This window comes from Rana temporaria, chromosome 5 (genome assembly GCF_905171775.1).
Source record: "Rana temporaria chromosome 5, aRanTem1.1, whole genome shotgun sequence".
Classification (NCBI taxonomy): Eukaryota; Metazoa; Chordata; class Amphibia; order Anura; family Ranidae; genus Rana; species Rana temporaria.
In genome coordinates this window covers 344,235,938-344,252,111 of record NC_053493.1, presented here as the reverse complement: position 1 = coordinate 344,252,111, position 16,174 = coordinate 344,235,938, and the positions used below count along the sequence as shown (strand labels likewise).

Sequence of the window (16,174 nt, the reverse complement as noted above, 5' to 3'; positions counted from 1 at the left end):
GCTGCATATACTTTGGTAACATAGCATGTCTTTAATACTATTTAACATGTTTCACAACATGATTAAACAAAGATATTCCACAAGAAAAAAAGCTTTTGTTCACAACTAGGACTTTAGAGTCTAAGAAACACCAAACGTAGCATAGAATCACACAACCAACCGGTCCCCCCCCCCTTTTTTTTTTTTTTACGATTCTATTTATTTGCATCACCAAATCACCAGGATTATTGCAGATAATGAAAGAAAATAGGTCTGCCTTTACAATATGAACAAGAACAGATTTATTAATATTTTTTAATATAAAACACAATATATAGTAGAAGAAAATATTTATATATATATATATATATATATATATATATATATATATATATATATATATATATATATATATATATATATATATATATATATATATATATATATATATATATATAAAAAGCATAACAGTACTTAAATTGGCACTTTAGAAATACAGGTATGTGCCACGCTACCAAGCTCAAAATTATAAATGTGCAATACCATGCAAAACAACCAAGTGCAGCTCAGTGTGCTCAGTGCCCTCACCTTAATGGTGCGATATGCACACATGTAAAATGGCATCCAGTTTGGTTCAATGTCTTATGCCAGGGTCCTCCGTGAAACTGTAGTGTGGCCTCCCACTTAATAGGTTGCTTGTATCCGGTTAGATGTTCCTCCAGGGTAATAGGGTGCTGGTTCAGGTAGATGATTTCAAGATTCAAAAATTATTGGAAAGACCAGAAGGGTCAACAGTAAGAACAAAAATAGCTCATCTAGGTAACACCGCTGTGGTGAGTTGGTCTTGTCCTGCTGTGGTGGATTCGGAGCAAAGACCTTGGCTGTGGCTCCCAGCACTTCCTAATAGGGCTTTGCTCCAAATCCACCACAGTGGGACCAGACTGGCTCACCACTGCAGTGTTACCTAGATGAGCATTTTTCCTGTTTCATGGTATTGAACATTTATATATTTTAAATTGGTAGCACAGCACACTTTTATTATATTTTATTTATAAATTGTATGCAGCAAACCAGAGATTATTATTTGATTTATCAGATTTATTTTTATAATTTGAGAGCCATCACTTGGTAGTGCAACCATCACTTGGTAGTGCAAGAGTTTTTCACTCACAGACTTTAGAAACATGATTTATTGTATTAAGAGAATTTTAAGGCAAGCATGTCACCACATGTTACTTATGAAGGTCACAAAAAATAATAATCTGATAATTGATTTTTTTATTACAAACAGTTTGTTACTGAAAGTGGTTGTAAAGGCTGAATGTTTTTTACCATCATGCATTCTATGTATGAAGGTAAAAAAAAAAAAACTTCTGTGTGCTGTTCCCCTCCCAGCCCCTCCCTTATACTCACCTGAACCTTGTCTTGATCCAGCAATGTGCATTTGAACCTTGGCTGTTCTGGGTCTCTCTCTCCTCATTGGCTGAGACAGCGGGAGAACCTTTCAATCACAAGAGCGAGCATGGGGCCGAGCTGCAGCTCTATGTTTCTTATGGATGCATAGAGCGTGCACCCATAGCAAGTGGCTTGCTATTGAGGGCACTGGTCAAGGGGGAGGAGCCCCAGCGGGGGACCCGAGAAGAAGAGGATCGGGGCTGCTGTGTGCATTACCATTACACAGAGCAGATAAGTATGGCATGTTTGTTATTTAAAAAAAACAAAAACCTTCAAAATCACTTGAAGCTCTCACTTAAACCGAAGCAAAAAGAGCCCTTTTTGCACAGTCCTACCTATCCCTGTCTTGGAAAAACTGGTGTAAGCCTTATGCTGCGTACACACGATCAGTTTGTCTGATGAAAACGGTCTGATGGACCGTTTTCATCAGACTAACTTATCGTGTGTGGGCCCCATCGTTTTTTTTATCCATCAGTCAAAAAACTAGGAACTTGTTTTAAAATTATCTGATGGATAAAAAACCTATAGAAAAAAACGATTGTCTGTGGGTATGTCCATCGGTTAAAAATCCACGCATGCTCAGAATCAAGTCGACGTATGCTTGGAAGCATTGAACTTCATTTTTTCAGCACGTCGTTGTGTTTTACGTTCTGACACGATCGTTTTTTTAACTGATGGTGTGTAGACACGACTGATCATCAGTCAGCTTTATCGGATAACTGATGGAAAAATCCATCAGACCGTTTTCATCAGACAAACTGATCGTGTGTACAGGGCATTACTGTATTTTTTCCATTCCTAAACTGTCTAAAATCCTCCCAACAGATTGGGTGCTGTCATGAAAAAGGAATATGCCTTTATCATTGAGGACCCTTTTTAAAGCATCTCACCAAAAACAAATTTTGCAGGAGATGCCACTTATTTCAGTTCAAGCACACTACAGAATTCAGGAAACTAATTATATATGGGGAAATTAGGTTTCTAGGGGCATTCTATACCACATACAGTTGTCATTAAAAAAAAATAAAAAAAAATAGTGTAGTGGCTACCGATTGAAAAATAAATTACATTTTAATAAAGGTTATATAGAAATTATAAAGTGTGCATAGCAATCAGATATGTTTACCATTCTTTTTATTTTATTTTTTTAGCAAGATAAGGGTTTCTTTTACAGGTTTATGAACTAATGTTTTTATGTTCTCTCTATGTATTTGCAGAAAATCTTTTTTCCATTTTAGTTCTATTCAATAAATAAAAATGAATTACAATGTGCATCTCTGACAATCGGTATGAAAAGCATGATGGACTAATTTACATCTGTTTTTAGGGCAATGGCTGAAAAAAGCATACAAACACAGAGCCACACAATAATATATTTTTACTGATAAAAAAATAATTTTCATATTTTTTTAACTGTAGAAAAAAAAGTGTGTATGAATATATATATATAAATAATAATAATAATAATAATAATAATATTATTAATAAATAAATTATATATATATATATATATATATATATATATATATATATATATATATATATATATATATATATACATATATACAGCACAGACCAAAAGTTTGGACACACCTTCTCATTCAAAGAGTTTTCTTTATTTTCATGACTATGAAAATTGTAGATTCACACGGAAGGCATCAAAACTATGGATTAACACATGTGGAATTATGCATAACAAAAAAGTGTGAAACAACTGAAAATATATTTCATATTCTAGGTTCTTCAGAGTAGCCACCCTTTGCTTTGATTACTGCTTGGCACACTCTTGGCATTCTCTTGATGAGCTTCAAGAGGTAGTCACCTGGCGCAGCACCCCATCACTCTCCTTCTTGGTCAAATAGCCCTTACACAGCCTGGAGGTGTGTTTGGGGTCATTGTCCTGTTGAAAAATAAATGATGGTCCAACTAAACGCAAACCAGGTGGAATAGCATGCCGCTGCAAGATGCTGTGGTAGCCATGCTGGTTCAGTATGCCTTCAATATTGAATAAATCCCCAACAGTGTCACCAGCAAAGCACCCCCACACCATCACACCTCCTCCTCCATGCTTCACAGTGGGAACCAGGCATGTAGAGTCCATCCGTTCACCTTTTCTGCATCGCACAAAGACACAGGGTTGGAACCAAAGATCTCAAGTTTGGACTCATCAGACCAAAGCACAGATTTCCTCTGGTCTAATGTCCATTCATTGTGTTCTTTATCCCAAACAAGTCTCTTGTGCTTGTTGCCTTTCTTTAGCAGTGGTTTCCTAGCAGATATTCTACCATGAAGGCCTGATTCACAGTCTCCCTTAACAGTTCTAGAGATGTGTCTGCTGCAAAAGGTGGCTACTTTGAAGAACCTAGAATATGAAATATATTTTCAGCGGTTTCACACTTTTTTGTTATGTATAATTCCACATGTGTTAATTCATAGTTGTGATGCTTACAGTGTGATTCTACAATTTTCATAGTCATGAAAATAAAGAAAACTCTTTGAATGAGAAGGTGTGTCCAAACTTTTGGTCTGTACTGTATGTATATATATATATATATATATATATATATATATATATATATATATATATACACACACACACACACACACACACTATACATACATACACACACACACACTATACATACATACACACACACACACCGACCCACACTATAAATTCACATTTAAGTCTAAATCAAAAGCCAATGGGGGTTATTTACGAAAGGCAAATCCACTTTGCACTATAAGTGCAAACTACAAGTGCAAAGTGCACTTGAAATTTTACTGAAAGTGCACTTGGAAGTGCAGTCTCTGTACATCCGAAAGGGATATGCAAGGAAAATAAAAAAACAGCATTTTAGCTTGCACATGATTGGATAATAAAATCAGCAGAGCCTCCCCTCATTTCATATCTACCCTTCAGATTTACAGCGACTGCACTTGTAGTTTGGACTTGTAGTGCAAAACAATTTAAAACATTGCGGATTAAAACAAAGACTGATATTTATATCATATATTTATTGCTCAATTTAATGTTTTGACCGAGTTCATCCCTAATTTCTTCCATATATGGCTGCAAGAGTGATACAGCTATGCGGTAAATTACTGCGACACATGTTTCAAATTTAAGGTAAAAAATATGACTGATTGTAACAAACACCAATTTTCATTTTTTTCTAGTACAGTGCGTAAAGAATGCAGCATTTCATAATGAAAACATTGCCTTTGCGGCTAAGACCCCAAAATATTACATTTATAAAAGGTCTCAAAGAACAATCTGCTGCCAAGACAGTGGAAAGAGAATGTACAATGGCCAGAAAACCTGTGAATGTTGAGAAAGATCAACAGTAAATTATTTTTAAGAAGAAAAATACAGATTTCCTTGTAGAAAGGTAACTTGAAAGATAGTTATAGCCAGCCTGATTCGAAATACATTTTATAGCTTAGTACAGAAATATATATGGGGATTCAAAGGGAACACATAACTTTTTCTTAAATCACTATATATCTATTTTATGTGGATACTTTTGTCACACATACAGACCTGAACTTATAATTGAGGATTATCTACTTGAACTGCCAGTTATTGTAAAGAATGGACAAATGCATCAGCATAGACTGGTTATATCTACTGATCTGATCTTGTCCTTGTAATCTTAGTCTTTTGTACTCAATGGCAAAATGCAATTGTACACGAGTAAGGTTTACACATGCTCTACCTTTTTAAAATGAAAAGATAAAGCAAAACTTGAAATTCAATCTATACATATACTATATATTTTTTAAACATTAACACACCTTGATAAAGGTTTTCAAGATTTTTTAATTTGCTTTTAAAATGGGGAAGGGATAGAGCCCCTGTCAGGTTTTAATTGCCATCAGTGGCCTTTTTGAAGAGATTTACACTCTGATAAAAAACAGAAACTGAAATGATCTCCTCCAAAATTTATGGCAAATCCCACAACTGAAACATTTTCCACTACACTTTCTGACAACTAACATTTTAGACTTTCCTCCAGAGTCATCCCCAGGAAACTTTCAATCCTGTGGCTATTGTAGCTGGGACAGAACGTGACAGTAAATCTCTGACACAAACAGCAAGAAAAACTTGTTGTGGTACATCTTGGAGTTTTTTACACAGTAGAGATAACTCAGTGACTGGAGAAGAGCTGACCTTGTGATTTAGATCAGATAACTGAGCTCTCCCTTTTTTTTAATGAATTAATTTTATTACACACCATTGGTTTCAGACTCCTGAATATGCAATACACATTTGTAAATCACTTTGCTATAGAAAAAGTACGTAACTTATTTTTTAGCTTTTTTAGAGTTGCTTTTAAAAAAAAATTAAGTCTTGCTACCAAAATAAATGTAAGCACTTGAAGTTATGTGAACTTACCTTCAGAGATCATAAACACCCTGGGGACCCTGAAACCCAAGGTGCACTATAGGCAAATTTTAAGACTAATTCCGCGTACACACGACCGTTTTTCGGGGGTTCTAAAAAATGAAGGTTTTTTTTACAAGTCATTAAAAAGGATCGTGTGTGGGCTCCAGAGCATTTTTCACGATCTAAAAAATGGGCATTAAAAATTTCGAACATTTTCACAACATTTTTAATGTCCTCGTTTTTAAGGTTGTAAAAAATGGTCGTGTGTGGGCTTTAACGACGTGAAAAAAATGTGCATGCTCAGAAGCAAGTTATGAGACGGGAGCGCTCGTTCTGGTAAAACTAGCGTTCGTAATGGAGTAAGCACATTTTTCACGCAGTAACAGACTGAAAAGCACGATTCGTCTTTTACTAACACAAAATCAGCAAAAGCAGCCCAAAGGGTGGCGTCATCCGAATGGAACTTCCCCTTTATAGTGCCGTTGTACGTGTTGTACGTCACCACGCTTTGCTAGAGCATTTTTTTTTCACGATCGTGTGTAGGCAAGGCCGTTTTAATGATCTGGTTAAAAAAAAGTTTTTTCTAGACCCTTAAAATTTTTTTTTTTTTTGGAAATCGAAAAACGGGCGTGTGTACGCGGCATTAGGTCTCTTTCACACTCCCGTGACTTAAAAGTCATGTGATTTTGCTGTGATTTCATGGAATGCCTGTGTAAATTTGAGGTCTATGGACTCGCTTGAAAGTCAGACCAAAGAAGTACAGGGACTACTTTGAAGTTGGCATGACTTGAAGTCGCACATATATGAATGTTTTTGTAACCGACAGTGGGAAGTTACCAAATGTACAATGGGTAGTTAATCACTTTAAGGCCAGGCCTTTTTCTGGAAGTTCAAATTAATATTTTTTGCTAGACAATTACTTAGAACACCCAAACATTATACATACCATATTTATCTTCATATAACGCGCCCCGGCGTATAGCGCACACCCCCAACCTGGAAGGGAAATTCCAGGAAAAAAAAGAAAATGCTTACAGTTTGAATGCCCCTCGTCGGTGTCTTGCCCGGCGTCCATCGGCGGCCTTGTCCGGTCCGGCGTCCGTTGCGGCCCAGGTGGTGTCCTCCCCGCTTCTCCCGCACTGTTTCTGAGTCGATCCCCGCTTCCCGTGCTGTGTTTGAACGCCGCCGCCGCCATATACCGAGCGCAGTGCACTCGGGCACGCTTGGCTCCTTTCGCATAAAGGCTAGGAAGCGGCACAGGGCGTGACCGCGAGGGGAGCTGAGCCTGGCCGAGTGTACCCGAGTGTACTGCGCTTGGTATATGTCGGCGGCGGCGTTCAAACACAGCGCGGGAAGCGGGGATCGGCGTATATCGCGCACCCGCGATTTCCCCCTGATTTTTAAGGGGAAAAAAGGGCGCGGTATATGCCGATAAATATGGTATGTATTTTTTTAACAGAGACTCTAGAGAATTAAATGGCGATTGCTGCAATATTTTATGTCACATCATATTTGCGCAGCGGTCTTTCAAACGCACTTATTTGAATAATAAAAAAAAAACAGTAAAGTTAACTGATTTTTTCTGTATAATGTGAAATATGATGCAACGCGGAGTTAATATATACCCAACATGTCATGCTTTAAAATTGTGCACGCTCGTGGAATGGTGCGAACGACAGTACTTAAAAATTGCTTAATTTTTTATTTATTTTTTACAGGTTACCTGTTTAGAGTTACAGAGGAGGTCTAGTACTAGAATTATTGCTCTCGCTCCAACAATCACAGCGATACCTCACATGTGGCGCTAACACCATTTACATATGCAGGTGCGACTTACATAGGCGTTCACTTCTGCACGCAAGCACGAAGGGACGGGGCGATTTAAAACAAAAAAAAATCGTATTTAACTTTTTTTTATTTTTACACTGTCCCTTTATTATTATTTTTTGATCACTTTTATTCCTATTACAAGGAATGTAAACATCCCTTGTAATATAAATAAGCAGGACAGGGCTTCCTTATTGAAAGACCTGGGCTCAAAAAGACCCAAGATCTCTCATCTACCTTTAACTACCTACTGCCCGCCGTATAGACAAATGACAGTGGGCAGGATGTGCTAATGTTCTGTTGTTTTGGGATGATGTCATATGACGTTGCCCTAGTCACACCACACTTTTGGTAAAGAGCCAATGGCGCAGCTCCTTACTCATGTGATCAGCTGTGTCCAATAACCATGGATCACAAGGAAATTCAGTTTTTTGGCTTTCCTCACCTCACACTGACAGAGTGTGACGAGAGGAAAGCTGATAAGTGTCATCTCCTCACAGGGGAGACCTGTACAGATTGTGCCCTGATTATCAGTGCCCATCAGTAAAGCCAATCTGTACCCATCTATGAGGCCAATCTGTGTCCATCGGTGATGCAAGTCAGTACTGTCTTTCAGTGTCCATGAGTACCTGCTGATCAGTGTCACCCATTAGTGCCACCTATCATTGCCTATAAGTTTCACCTATCAGTGCCACATATCAATGCTGCCTATCACTGCCTATAAGTGCCACCTATCAGTGTCCATCGGTGCCTCCTTTCAGTGCCACCTATCAATGGCCATCAGTGCTGCATTTTAGTGCCTAATCAGTGCCACGTCATCAGTGCCCTTCAGTTTCATCTCATCAGTGCCCATCAGTGCAGCCTCATCAGCGCATATAAGTGAAGAATAAAAAATACTTATTTACTATGTTTTCTGACAGAAACAAACACAATCTATATTTTTTTCAAAATTGGTCTTTTTTTTTGAAAAAAAAAACAAAAAAACTGTGGTGATTAAATACCACTAAAATAAAGCTCTATTTGTGTGAAAAAAATGATAAACAATTCATATGTTGTCATTCAAAAATTGTGACAGCACTGAAAGCTGAAATCAGTCCTGGGCAGGAAGGGGAAGTGTCCGGTATTGAAGCGGTAAACTTTGCACATTAGTATTGTTTGGACCTTGAAGGAGGGTACACACCCTGAAAGCTTGTCCTGCAAAATTAGATGTTAGCACAAATTCTAATAAAAAGACAGTACTTGTGGGGTGGTTTAATACTTTTTTTTTCCACTAAATGTGCGCTCATCATTTAAAGGTGCCGTGGCCCTATGTAGAATTGACTACATTTGCATAGTAACCAGCCCTTATGTTTGCGTTGAACACCATTTATATATCTAGGGCCACACCACTTACATATCTGTAAATATACTGTATATCTCAGTCCCTGATTCATTAATTTGCAAAAAGGCCCACAGCAATTTTACAGCACCTTTATCTAGGGACAGCCTGCATGATATTCCTCAATGGATCTTTATAGGTCATTACCATGTTTATTCAAAATTTTAAAGAACAAAGACAATAAGCAATAGCCTACATCAACCAATCAGATTTCTGATGAAGAACAATTGTTAGGCTGGATAAGACGTAGGAGTGCCACCTCATACTTTGGAGTTAGATTGGGTCCCCACCAATTATTTCTCAGCTTTAAAGAATCCCAATCAGCAGGAGGATTGTGGATACAATGTAACAATGTCATTACAAAACACCACCAATTACATACTTTTGCTTTTCGTGTCCAGCCAAGGCGAGATACACACCTCAGGCATGTTAAACAATCCAGAGATAACACTAGTAACGTCTCTGTCTTAACTTATGAAACTGTGATATATATGTCATACGAAACTGAGAATTTGTACACAGCAGAACTTGAGAAAAAGCAGAGCGTAAATGAAGGAAAAATAACATATGCTGCATATAACACACCCTTTAAAATATACAACGAAAAAATGTATCCGGCCTTTCTTTGTCTGCTAATACCAGGTGCAAGCCCTTTACTACTTTGCACAAAAGAAAATGTTTTATGGCTGTATTAGGAAGGAAAAAAAAAGATTTACACATATTTAAGAATGTTTTTATTAGACAGGTATCAAAAGCCATACAGATTCAAATATCTTTCTTCTAGGGGTATTGGCACAACAAGGAAAAAGCATCTACTTTCCTGCTGATTTAAAACATTCCAGTTTATTTTTAGAGCACACATGGATATACTTTTTTACCTTTCCATGGCACAGAGCCCAAAAATATAGATTTTTTTTTTTTGCTTTCTCTTGAGAGAGCAGAAAATTCATAATGTGATGGCTTGGGACCCTTTTTCCTACAAATTCTTCCTACTATTTATTATCAGTAAAAGAAGAGCTGATTTATAGAGCTTGCTGAGCCTTAAGGCGCACACTATAGGAATAACTATTATAGGCTGCACACAATTTAACCTACTTCCAAACAAAGAGGTATAATTGCTGATAGAGGAATGTATTATAAGTAGAATTTTAAAAAGCCAGTCCAGAAAAAGTAGAACACTATCAACAGTAATAAACCTTCACTACACTGAGACCTGATAGAGAACTGGTTCATTGTGGTAAGAAGTCTGATGATTATCTCCACAGCAAGTCTGCACTGATGTCTTCACATTTAGAGACTCCACAAGGACAGGGCAGCAACAAGCATGGGTCCCCACAGGATGGGCAACTTCTAATAACAAAGTAATTTCATCACCAAACATCACACAAACAGGAAGCATGGGATCTGATTGCTATAGTAAACATAATAGTTCCAGTTTTCATACATCAGTTGCGTTTTCCCTTTTTAATCCCTTCCCTACGATTGTATGATGGTCTTCAACAGTGGGCCACATACTATATCTGCATGCATGTATTTGTGCTGAGAGCACACTCCAAGCACAAAGACTGAGCTGTCTCCCCAACAGCTCTGGGTCTCATACTAATGATCGGGAGCCAGGAATCCAGATAACTGATCATGTGATCACTGTGATAGCCTGTGATTGGCTATCAGTCATGGTACAGAAGACCCATGTTTTTTTTCTCCTTTTGAGTTGAGAAAAAAGATACAATGTAGCATTTCTCCTTGTTAGGAGTAAAAAAATAAATAAACAAAATATAAAGATAAAATAGCTAGGTCAGTGTCAGGGTCAAGGTTAGGGTCAAACATCATGCTTAGAGACAAAGGTGGGTGTCAATGTCCCTAGGCAGGATTGAAAGAAAAAAGTTTTTAAATATCAGCGTGTTTTAAGTAGGATATAAAAAAAAACAAATAAAGCAAAAATGTACACTAATGTTTCTGGGCCTTACTACAGGTACAAACAACAAAAAATGCACACATACTGTATGTGGTATCGCTGCAAATGTCAAAAGTAGGAGAACTTGGGTTGGTACATGGTGGTAGGTCATGGAAATGACAACAAATATAAATACAACTGAATTTTAAATAATTATTTTTTCGAGGCAAGATTTCCTTTGATAATAATAATAATAATAATAATAATAATAATAATAATAATAAAAAAAAAAATAGGTGATATCTATTACCATTTTACCACCAAGTGAAAGCCCAATTTGTTCTGAAAAAATCTGGATACACGAAGGCCCCTTTCACATGTATGAATCCCATGAGGATCCGTACATGTCTCATCCACTTGCTCAGCGGGGATCACTCCGTTAAGCCGGCAGATGACAGGGGCCGCCCTGTCAGATCTCCGCTCTCCCCTATGTTCACTTGATCCACTCTGCAGATGAAAAAAAATAGGGATTTTCCTCCATCTGCAGAATCGGACCATAGCGGGGACCGATGAGATCGGGTGTCAGCGGATATTCATCCGCTGACACCCGCTATTCCCATAGGAATTAATGTATGCCCATATTTCATCCAAAAACAGATGGATGAAATACAGACACTGTCCATACCTGTGAAAGGGCCCTATGTAGTTGCAATGCAAAAAAATAAATTACAAACTTCACAGGTCAACAAGTCATTAATCTGCACAATATGGTATGCTCCAAGGGCAACACAGTGTAGACTTCTTCAGCTCCCAATTTTGCTTGCTAAATTGCACAGACACTTTCAGAATAAATTGCATCTTCTGGGGCATGCACCTTTAACAAAGCAAGAAGAGCAGCCAAAGGGGTGCAGTTGTTATTGAGTATGCAATTATATAAAGAATATTGCTAAGGAGTATCTGGAGGCAAATATATAAAGTTTATATATAGATGTAGTTGTCATTTATAATGCCTTAATTCGGGGTAACTATTGTTTTTTTTTATGTAGTTTATTAGGCTTTTTACAGCAGTTCCAAGAGAGGCTCGTTTACACATTCCCACGTGACACGTTTTTGACAGCTCATCCATTTCAATGGGCTGCCAGAAGCATGTAAATGTGCAAAATCTATGGCAGGCACGGCTTTTAAAATTGTGCCTCACCAAACCGCATTTTATTGCGGTAACATGCGGTTTGGTGAATGCAACGTATGTGTGTTCACTAGATGCATTTGGGGTGCTATTAATAATTAATGGCATCTGTGCATCTCTAACGAGGGTAGCGTATTCCTGTGTAATATGAAAAACTTGTATTTCCCACACCGCAAATTATGTCAATGGGCCCTAAAGCTTCTTCCTATAGTGTGACCTCCCCTTCATATGCCAATGTGTCCAAGTAAATGGTAGTTCAAGAAAGGAAACATTTTCCCCCTTTTTAGCAGTTTGTAAGTCTAATTTACCCAAAAATGCAGTAAAGTGAAGTAAAATGGGTCTATGATCACTTCATATGGTACATCTAACCACCTGCAAGGTATTTTATAAAAGAGAATTGTTTGAATTCAAATAACTGAAACATAACGTTTGCCTTTCTGAACATGTTACACCCATATTTAGGGTATGACATGTTCAGCATCAAACCCCCCTCCCTCTGCACCCCCCCTTCTTGTAGCGGCAAGCAATTCAAAGAGAACACACACATGTGGGGCTCTGCCCAGATGGCTGCGTCATTGATTTACAGATTCATGCGAATCAATAAACAACAGGTACCAACACCCTTTGCAGGTGTCAGCTTGTAGTTCCCAATAAACTACCACAGCGCTGTAGAGTGCTGTGGTAGTTTGTTGATTTTTCCCGTCGGTATAAAGCTGCCTGCCTGTATAATGTACGGGTAGACAGCTTACATTGACAGTTTTCAGGAGACCTCCATGGCATTGGCAATCTGCTGACTGCAATGCTTTCCAGACTCCTAAAACCAAAAAATAGTAAATGTACATGTTTTTACCTGCAAACAAAATGTGCATTTATTTGTTTTTGTTAAAAATTGCATGGGTCTTTATTTTAGCCAAAAACACAATATACAATAGTATATGAATCACTGCGCTACTGATAAAAAACGTAAAATGGCAGCCAACACTACAGAACTAGATCAATTCTGAAACCCAAGCAAAAAACAACAAAAAGTGTAGCGCTAATATTATGTGCAAATAAACAATAAACATGTAAGACCCTTGAGAAAAGGGACATAAAAGTGATACGGTTCCCAAAGGTCAATCAAAAATTGAATAAGGAAACTGTTCAATGATAAAGTTCAATGATAGTCATTTCTCCAACATAAAAGTGACTTGATGCTGAGAAGAATGTGAGGTGAAATTTTGATAGAGAGTCCACCACCAAGAAGAATCAGAGGCTTACCAGATGTCGTGGACCTAAATAGGTGTATACCTAATAGGTCACAAAGGCTCCAGGATAACTTGAACAGCACACAGGAAGATGATTCCCAAGATTGGTATGGTAAACGGTGAGACCATAAGGGCATAGACCAATATATGACAGTGATCAGCAATAATGAGCGGAACAGATCATACTCAATAATTCAGAGGTTCAAAGCGTAGTAGACCCAGGAAGGAAAAAAATGAGATGGACATAGTGTAATACTGTTAAAAAATTTACTCGGTTGAAAGAAGTAAAAAGTTTACACTCACATTTCAGTGGATGATTCAAGCATGTAAAACATAAGCAGTGGGGTCAGTGGAAAATAATGGTCACTTGTTTGTGTTAAATTTGTGAATTGAGAATGTTGCCTTTTGCAGGTGATTAAAAGATTAACTTTACACTTTAATAAACTGACCTCTAGGTCCCAAGGTAGGGCCATAGAGAGCACCAGGGACTTACTATAGGTACCCAGGTGAAAAATATTAAAACTGAAAAGAAAAAAAAGAAAAGCCATTCAAGTAGGATGTATTCCCGGAGTGAAGTTCATGTTTGTAAAAATGTACCCTTAAAAAAATGACAAACTCCAATTAAAATAAACCTAATACTGTATCTGTATTTTTTATCATCATCTTTGAAATCAGAGTACAAATGCTTGAAAAGTACTAAAGGTCAATTCCTACATCAAGCTACAGACAATTCACAAGCCCCGGTTGATGTTGCATTTCACATTTTCCACCAGGTATCAAATAAAAACTCATAGAATATCTGGAAACTTTCTTTGTATACAACCTTCTTACCAGCTTTATTAGATAATGTTAAAAGTAACACGCTCGTGGGACCAACTTATTTTTATTAGGCTTTATGAAATACTATACTTTTCGAGAACACAAAAAAAAAAAAAAAAAAAAGAGAATATATGGCACTGCACAAAAAGTAAAAAAATAAAAAAAAACAGATGAATTACAAACATCACAAGACATTTTACACAGGCTGGGTCCAGAAAAATACTGGTTTATGACCCAAAATTGTCAACAAAGATCTGATTTGAGTAAACATTTTAGAAAATGAAGTTGAGTATTGCAAGCTCCCAAAATATTAGCATTATATCAATGTAATTGATTCCTCCTAGCTGTCTAATAATGTAGGATTTAAAGCATGGATGTCAAACCTGCAGTCCAAGATGGCTATGAATTTGCCCCAACACAAAATCTTAAACTTACTAAAGTATATTGTTGTTTTGTTTGTTTTAATTTTTTGCAAAAATGCTTTTACACTTTGTGCATTTTATCATCTTCTAAAGAAAAATATCCCATTCTTCACAATCACTCCTTATTCATGTCACCAGTTTTCGGCAGCACCCAGGGATGGACTGGCCATTGGGACTACAGGGAGTTTCCCGGTGGGCCGACGGCTCAGTGGGCCGGCTTCAGTGACAGCGGACCGCCGCCCCCCTCCGCGGGAGTTGTCCGGCCGCCATGGGAGAGACCTGTCAATGTGGGCCAGTCTGGATGAAGTCCAGGGCCAAATTTTTGTCCCAGTCCAGCCCTGGCAGCACCTATATTTGTCAGCAACTATTTTCAGGGATGAAGCACACAAAGGACAAAGTTAGAACCAAATTATCGGATGAGCACCTTGAGAATTCATTGGGAATTGCTACTACATCCACCAAACTAGATATTAAAGGGGTTGTAAACCCTCAAGGTTTTTCACCTTAATGCATTCTATGCGTTAAGGTGAAAAACCTCCTGTGATGCAGCAACCCCCCTTTTACTTACCTGAACCCGGTCTTTCCAGCGATGGGGACAAGCACACCAGCTCCAGCCGGTGTCTCGGGTCCTGATTGGATAGATTGATGGCGGCACAGCCATTGGCTCCTGCTGCTGTCAATCAAATCCACTGACGTGTGAAACAGGGGGCGGGGCTGAGTCCTGCTGAATGTGTCAATGGATGCAGCAGCAGGACATGGGAGCACACCCGCATGAGTGCACTGAGGGAGAGTGGCTCTCCAACGGGGCACTCGAGAAGAAGAGGCGCTAGGAGTGCCGCTGAGAGATCCCAGAAGCGGAGGATTGGGGCCACTCTGTGCAAAACCAACTGCACAGAGGAGGTAAGTTTGATATGTTTTTTTTTTTTTTTAAACAAACCTTTACATATCTCCTTTAATGCATTTGTTTATTAAAAACAATGTCAAATATCACATTTGTTTTATGTTGCCCTCTTTTACAATAAAAACTATTACCAAAAAAATAAGTTTTATTACTCTGATGGGTACATTATCTACAGTATATCAGTGATCGTTAACTTGTGAAATGCCTGACTTTTTCTGCTCGTCAGCTATTTTTATTGTTAGTGTATTTTATGTGTGGCCCAAGACAATTCCTCTTCTTCCATTGTGGCCCAGGAAGGTTGAACACCCTTGATTTAGAGCTTATTTAAAACCTAAAACAATGAACTTCTTTAGCGTACCATTAAAGTGTTACTAAACCCAGGACCCTGCATTCATCTGGTCTCCTACAGTAGACAGAACATGGAAATGCAAATTATTATGTAAAAATAAACTGCTAAACACTTTTTCTCATAAGCTGTATATAACAGTTCCTGGTAAAGCTTGTAGGAGGAGTTTTCATACTGCACTGAGCTGTCCTATCAGGATCAGCGCCAAAAATCTGCACCTCTAAATGTAGTAGTATAGAAGATGCCCAATGTTCCACAAAGGCTCTGTACTTTTTTTCCCCTTTAAGTTCTCATCTCATGTGCAGTGCACACTTCTGGTGAAATTGTTAT

General features: G+C 38.0%; 1 protein-coding gene across 1 annotated transcript in view; it reads right to left on the bottom strand.

The window, feature by feature from the left end:
- The window catches only part of LOC120941176 (polyamine-modulated factor 1-binding protein 1-like), a 512,202-nt gene that overhangs the window by 183,929 nt on the left and 312,099 nt on the right, over positions 1-16,174 (bottom strand). The gene's annotated exons all lie outside the window — the stretch shown is intronic.